Below are 8,177 nucleotides of genomic sequence, written 5' to 3'. Positions count from 1 at the left end.
CGAGATGGTGGAAGGAGCACGTTTACAACAATCTGTCTCTGAATGGTAAAGTCCTCATTTTTAATGTCTGCTCGCCTTGCCTGTTCAGATAGCATGTTGACAATGAGGCATGTTGTTCATGTTAATACGTCTCAGTTTTATTCCGTGTTGGACCATTTTTTAAACAATAAATGTACTTTTTAACACAATCAAACGGATGTTGACTGAACCGGCCGGTACGTTCAGTGTCCAGCTGCTGGCCGGTCTGCACCCAGATAAGCACACACACATTTTAACCACACAGAGTTTCACGAAGCTGCGCTTTTTATTGATGTTTTATTTACCGTCACGTTTTTCGAAATTAATTAGCTTATTTAGATTTCCCGTTTTAGCCAGGAGTGTGAAAAATGTCGTTATGTCAACATGACAGATCTCTGGTTGATGCAGCCACTGATGTGGGCTGCTGTGTTACTGTACAGATAAATAACATGAAGTCAGATATCTTGTATCATTGATCAGGCTTCATGCTGACTAATATCTCATGTTTTATATGTTCCAGCATCACTTACCATCTATTATGTTGGTCTAATTGTCTCTGTTAAGCTGCACATGCCAACAGAAATAGACAGCAAGATATTATTACTGTGCTTAGAAAATAAAATTTCTCTTTTCATTTCCTTAGGTGCTCAGCAGGATAAAGCAGGTCCAAACTCCTCCGTGTCTGACCCAACACCCTGGCGTGGAACCAGTCTGCTTCAATGCTTTTTCATAACAGAATGCAGGAAACATTTATAAGCAGGATTATGTACATTTTTACCTGTCGGAAGGAATGAGAGTCAAGTTTCTCTTCAATGCCCAAAAATTCAGAAATAAAGCGAATCAAATGGCAAATAACTGTAAAAGGTGATTATATGTGTTCTTGCCATTTCATGTTACATATAACAAATAGTAACTTTGCTGCAGTCACTTAGGACAATAGCAACTGAATTAAAGTAAATACAGAACTTTACCATATACACATTTATGCATCTGACTTCTGAATATAAAATGTAAAGCTGAAGTAAAAAAAATACAGCTCTTTAAAAACACAATATCTTTATTAGTGTAGAGAAATAAAATCAATGCTCATTTTTAATGTAATAAAATAAAAATGATCATTTTCACTCTTAGTTATTGATTCTGTTAACACAGTAGCTGAGTTTTCTGGGTTTTATTTGGACTCTCGTGGTTCTGGAGTCGGACGAGCAAGCCTCCACAGCACTCTTCATCATCATCATCATCATCATCTTCCTCCAGACTGACTGAGATCTCACCTTCACTGCTGTCGTCTGGGTTCCTTTTCTGCACAGAACCAGATACTGACATCAGAACAAGCAATAAAAGTGCCTCTTAGCTCCCATTAAGAATGTATATGTGTTTGATTTATTATTATTTTCTGTTTGTAAAATTAATCAAACAACAAACCTGCATTTCTGAAGAGAGGATGGAAAGTTCTTGATGACAGCTGTGTTCCAGTTGTTGCCTGCATTGTAGGGTCAGTCTGCTCCAACATCAACTTTTAGACATCAGTAGACCGCTGGTGCTGCGCATGGCGTGAGATGTGCTGGACTAAAATCTGCAAATACAAGTTATAAAAATATCAGATCATCACATAAATAGATTGTAGGTGTAAATAGCTGCAGTTTAACAGTAATCAAATATTGTAATAGAAATAGATCAAATCAAACTTTATAAAGCACTTTCATGCCAAAGGCAACACAAAGTGCTTTGCATACTTTTTTTTTTTTTAAGAAAAAAAGCTTTAACAGGTTTTCACACACCAAAATATTAACATAGAATATTAAAAACACACTCATTTTATTTCACACAGTTATACACAGACACAATTTTCCCTAACCTCTGTGTCTTCACTGCATGTAGATAAAAATAAAGCATATCTTTCAGATCCATCATACCAGGAGTCAGACCTCCACATCCACAGAGGCTGCAGCTGCAGATATTAATCCTGCACAGCTCCCGTTTTACAAACATGACGTGAAGATGTCAGAAATAAAAAGTTTGCATTCTGGTTCGGTGAATAAATACGATGGAAATAAAATATCCTCCCTGCCGATATCCAACAGGTGCCAATATCAGACTACATGATGGTCACTTTGTTAAATTATCATTATGATTATTACAACTGCACGTCATGGAGAGCAAACTACATCCATCATAAATGCTGTACTTACCGTATGGTAGCAGGCGTGAAAAATAATAAATAAAGAAGTCATTTACAAACATTTACGTGGCAGAGCAAAGTAGGATAGATATAAGAAAATAAAACCTGGGGCTCATTTGTACACCGCAGGAAGTTAAACCTTCAGGCTTGTCCCGTTAGCATAGCCGTTAGCATTAGCATTATTGTCCTCAGCTCAAGTCACGTCTGTCACGACAAAGCAGAACTTTATAGCAGTAGCGACACTTAGTTGCAATTCCCCGTCTTTCCAACTGAGTTGATGCCGTCTTCACCTGGTATTTTCCCAAATGTTAGCAAAATGTTTGGCACAAACAGGCCGCGGCCGGCAGAGATGCAGGTCCATTATCAGCAAAAACTAATGTAATCCATCTGTCCCTGGTAGTTTGGTCCGCTGATGAAGGGAGAGAAAAAAAAAACCTTCCGATGTTGGTTTTGCTAACAGACAACCGAGCAGTGGACATGATCACTGCTCGCACGTCTTCATACAGCTTGTTGCTAATAGCAACTGAGGCAGGTCCAGCAGCTGTATTTAGGCTGGAAAAGGGGCTGGTTAATGCTAATAGCTCCCCGGGATTACCACATCCCGGGGAGAAAATTAAAAAAAACGCGTTTGCAAGACTTCAGCCTTGCTGCGAACAAAGCGTCCAGACGTAAAAACCCGGCCGTCTTCAACAGAAAGGCTTCCGGGGATGTTACCACTTCCGCCCAACACTAATACGCACGTTTTAACTCGGGTGATGACTCCTTTAAATGATGGAAATGTTTTCAGCTGCATCTTTGTTTTTAAATGGATGGATATGGAGGCCTTGAAGGGACACATCTAGAACACCATGTTTCAGTTTTATCATCATTCATCAAACTCATGAAACATTAATATCCATACAGAGTGTGATGTCATCAGGAGGGAGGGGCCACAGACCAGCATCCTGTACTGATGGACTCGCCTCCTGGTTTGCAGGACACTTTACCATGTCATCATGTGAAACGGAAAAGAGCATCGTAATTATGAGCAGTAAATTACAGGAGAACCAGGAAGGACTCAGTCTGAACTGCTAAAAACCAAATAAACACATAAACGCTGGTTCAACATGGCCGTAGCCCAGTTGGCGTTGAGAGGCCGGGTGGGACTTGCCACCATATGAGCAAACTTACACACACACTGATTTCTGTGTGAATGGCCGCTATGGCCCTGTGATGTCAACCAAGCCAGCCAATCACAGTTTTAATCCACCCATGAAAAGAGTCACCAAAAACAACAAAAATCTCCTACAATATTTCCACACAACTCTCCAGAGAATAGCAGGTCAGACCTCTATTTTTAATTCCTCTTATGGAGAGTGAACCAGCACACACTTTAATGTATTTATCCTTTTTTGCTGCTTTAAAAACACCATAATAGAATTTGGTTTAGGTTGCTCCTCCTTTCCCCCTATAGTCCCCATCGTCACCTGGTCTTATATCATCATCACCTGGTCTTATATTTCTGTTATGTCAGTCCTAAAAGTCTACTCACAGGGCTTCGTTTTGGAACCAGAGGGTCTGGCAGAGCCCTGCTGGTTGTGACTGTGAACAGTGTGGATATGGATTTTGTGGGGAACATGTGGGCTTGGTTTTCACCTTAGACCTCTGGAGGTGATGGATCCTCCTTGTCCTCAGACTGACTGTGGGATTTTCTGGAAGTAAGAGACTAATGGATGTGGCCGGCAGACAGCACGAGTCCCACCCTGACTACAGAGTCAGATGATGTTTTCTGGAATAAGCTGCACCCTGATTCTGTCAGAAAGACTGTTGTGTTCTCTCAGTTCTCTGTGGAAAACCTGGATCTGCTTCCTGGAACCTTTGTCCCCTCCTTGATCCTTTACATGTCAGTCTTTATTAATTACACATATGAACCTGATTTATCTACCAGGAAGCTTTAATAGACATGTGTTGGGCACTTCCTGGCATAAATTTCTGCTTGTATGCTGATTGGTGGGCAGGGCGTGGTGACTGTAGTGGATCTGATTCCTGAGCAGACCGAGTGGTCCGAGCTGAATGATTATACACACCTCCATATATTCCTGGCATTGTATCCACATGACCAGGCCACACAATTAGACCAAAGATCAAACATTTTCATTATTTCTGCTTAGCTTCATACCACACACATGAACATGCATACAAAGTTCTGCAGTCCTGCAGACTTTTGCAACTGAACAAGGTCCCAGTATTTTCTCTGCTCTGCTGCTGTGAAGCAAAACATCAGTTCATACAGACAAAACAACTTCTGGCACGCTCTACATCTCTAGCTGTGCCTTATCACAAAACATTTATCTTCAGTGTCTCTGACAGAACATGCACCAGGCAGCCGTTACGGTGGCAAACCTGTTTAAAGACAGAACACAGATGATTGCTGAGTATTCCCGGCTCGTGTACATTTCTAAATTTTCAGTCCAGACAACATAAGGCTACATTAACTGTATGACAATAAATAAGGTGGTAATATCCTGGCTTCGGTGTACGCCACTCAGGTGCAATATGACCAATCGAAGAAGAATATTAGGAAAGGTTGGAATCCTCCATGTTTTTATTTGCTGACAGCCCGGTGTGTTAGTCCTGATCTGACTAAGTTAGTCCTATTAATTTCACATCAAGTGCTTTTATTTGACGAAGGGAAGCAACTCTTGTGAAGGCTGCCAGGAGACAGCCCGTTCTCTGGCTCAACACGCTCAACAAACATTTGTACCCTGTAGGTCTTCAAAATACCATAAACATGAGGCCGATCATCTGGGATAATATTGATCTTTCCAAGGTTAAGCTGGTTATGCTAGACCGTTAGCCTTGGCCTTTTCTGATACACACATTTGTGTTAAGTCCAGTGGAGAAGTGTGTGTAACAGTGAAAAAAAACGTTCTCAAGAAGGAGGTGTTGTGGGTGTGGGTGTGCACGTGCACATGTGTTTGTGTGTGTGTGCGTGAGTCTCGTTGTAGTGGATGAAATCATCTTTAACATCAGTGTTGGATGTTTTATTCCCGATTTGACTGTCAATCGACACACAGTCCTACATCCAGTCTCTCTACTCCCCGCTCCTGTCGATGACACGCTCCATGACTGTGTACCTGGACTGGCCATCCTCTGCACCCCCAGACCTGACCTCTCTGACCGACCTCTAGTTGACCCTGACTTGATGGCTCCGCTCTCAGAACACAGACCCAGGTGTGGGTTTTGGAGCGCTGTGGAAACACCGTGGTTTCCTGACATCTGATGGTGACCCAGTTCGTCACCGTCGCCTTATTGACTCCCTTCTTTCTGCCATTTTGCTCCCTTGACAGGTTGCTGTATGCACACGTGCACTGACTCTTCTGACCCTGTCTCTACAGGTGACTCTCCTGCAGATGAAGGCTGCGTCTCTGACCCACCCTCCTTTTTCAGCCTCTCCCTTCCTCTTTTCTCTCACGGCCCACAGATGGAGAGATTTCCTCCTTGGTCTCTCTCGGGCCTTCCTTGGACCAAAGCACTTCCTCTCGTAATGTTGTCCATGCGCATGCGTAAAAGGGAGGACCAAAGAGGGTCCCCCCATAAATTCTTTTTGCAGGTCCACCTGAATGGGCATGGGCCCCTCCGAGGCTCCCCCTCCTGGAACGACCCTGTGTGATAGTAATGTTTTAACATACTGTGCTGATCTCATGTGAACCTTTTCAGGCATTTGCTCTCAGGTTGCTGCAGACCTTCCTGAACCAGCGTCTAAGCAGCTCCGTTTACTCCAGCCTGGAGACTTTGTCCTGATGAGAAGCTTCAAACGTCAATGCTGGGACCACCTATTTCACATTCTTCTGGCGACCCAGACAGATGATCATGCTACTTGGCTACCGTAATACCATACCATTGCTGCAGGGAGGTTCCTGCACTGACCGTGGCTCCCCGGCTTGCTGCTGATCCTGACGCAGCAGTGTAACGCACCACCCGACAGAGGGCAGAATAATCCCTGTGGTAGCGTGGGTAGTGAGACAGTCTACTCTCACACCTGAAGACCAGCCACCATTCTCAAGCAATCTCAGAGTGGAGTGAAATTAGCGTCCACCTGCAACAGTAGCATGCCAAGCTCCAACGCAAGCTCCGCCCACACGGCATCATAGAGAGAGATCGACCCTGGCATCCATTTAGGGTTCATGTCTGATCATTAACGAGCTCAATGTGTTGTTTGGTTATTTTAGCTGTCATCATTGTGTTTCCTATTGTCTTCTTTAATCAATCTGCTTCACCCCCTGTTAACCGCTCTGCCACTCACTACAGTTCCTTCTTTGACCCGCGGTCACTGAGTGCCCAGAAGGGTTCTGAGGGCAACCTCCGGCGGTTAAAAGTGAAGCCTATGCTGAAGTGCATTCAGCTGCAGTTCCCCCTTCATCCGCTAGGGGCTGGCTCCAAAACAGAGCAAATCCCCATAGACTCCCATGTCCCATGTTCCCATGCGGGTCCTTTTTATTGACAGGTACCAATCTCTGGCTTCAAGGACGAAGGACATAGAACAACCACGGTTTTTAGCCGGTGAGCAATGTGACTTAGCTTTAGCCCGCTTACCTCCGTTAGCTGGGTAGCTCCCGTTATCTCGGGGTTAGCTCGGTTAGCTTTTAGCTACAGAAACCTCAGAGTTCACTCGATGTCCGTCAGCCACCATGACGCTCACAGCCCCCCTCTCAGCTCCACCTCTTTGCCCATATTTGTGTTTTCCGGGCGAGACGACGCGCATGACGCTACCAACATGGTGACGGTAGGAACCGCCCACCGAGCTTCAATTCAGCTCTTCAGGAACCTATGGGTGACGTCACGGAGACCCCGTCCATCTCTTTATACAGTCTGTGGTTCTAACAGGTAGACGCGCCTCAGCTGCTTCTGCCTACGTCAACGCTATTGGGGTTCCATTGCAGTATTTGTTGCCCTTTTTGTTCTGTGTTTGCTGTGTCGTCCCGTGTATCAGAGCCTTGTTGGTTGGGCTGATTGACTCTGCCTTAGGATGTCGCATTCCTCGGCTTGTTTATTACTCTCTTCCTGCTTCGGATCTCCCTCACTTTGATCCTTTTTCCTTCTTTTTTGGTAGTGATGGCTTTTCTGATTCTGACTCTGACACGTGAGTGTTTTTCCTTTCAGGATGATTTTCTTCAACCCTGCCGGGAGTGACCATTCTGATGTTTTAGTTTCCTGCATCTCTTTGGGTAGTTAGTGTTATTTTATGGGTTTGTTTTGTTGCTTTGTTATGTTCATGAATTGTGTTTCTTTTGTGTTGATCCTGAAAGGATCAAAAGGGAGGAATGTGGTGGAATTATGCGTATAGTGTAGTTTTAATATGTTACTTATTTATTAAGTTATATTAAGACATATATTCTGCATAGTTAGAGTAGTTCAGTGAGCTTGCTTTAGTAGATTCATGCATAAAACTAAGTGTTCTGTTCAAGGCCTGTTTCAGCTTTGACTGTTGTTATCTCCAAGCTAGCAGTTGTTTTGACTAGTGCTGCCAGGCAGAGGTTGTTTGTGTCTGCTTAAAGAACACTGTAGCACTCTGAGCAGGAGAGAGCTCTCCAGACCTCTCGCCCGCAACATCTGTACATGCCCAATAAATTGAACAGAAAACAGTTGATTTATAGATTTATTTCTCATCGGATAAATTCCACGACATCGCCTTTATCTGATTGGTTGGGCGATCAGAGATTACTTCAGCAGGAGCATCACCTGGTGTTTTTCAAACATCGCGAGCTAAGAGTAACATGCAAACCTACTTTTCTGTTATTGTCGTCACTTGTCTTTAGATCCGCCACCAAGTTTTAATTTTATGATGATGTGCAGAATTTCACCTCAATTCTGTCCATATAAGTTATGAACAAAATCGGTGATAAAGGGCAGCCTTGGCGGAGTCCAACCCTCACCGGAAACTAATCCAACTTACTGCCGGCAATGTGGACCAAGCTCTGACACCTGTCGTACAGGG

This window comes from Telmatherina bonti (assembly GCF_933228915.1).
Source record: "Telmatherina bonti genome assembly, chromosome: 14".
NCBI lineage: Eukaryota > Metazoa > Chordata > Actinopteri > Atheriniformes > Telmatherinidae > Telmatherina > Telmatherina bonti.
The sequence above is the reverse complement of the archived record's forward strand: the minus strand, read 5'-3'. Positions refer to the sequence as shown.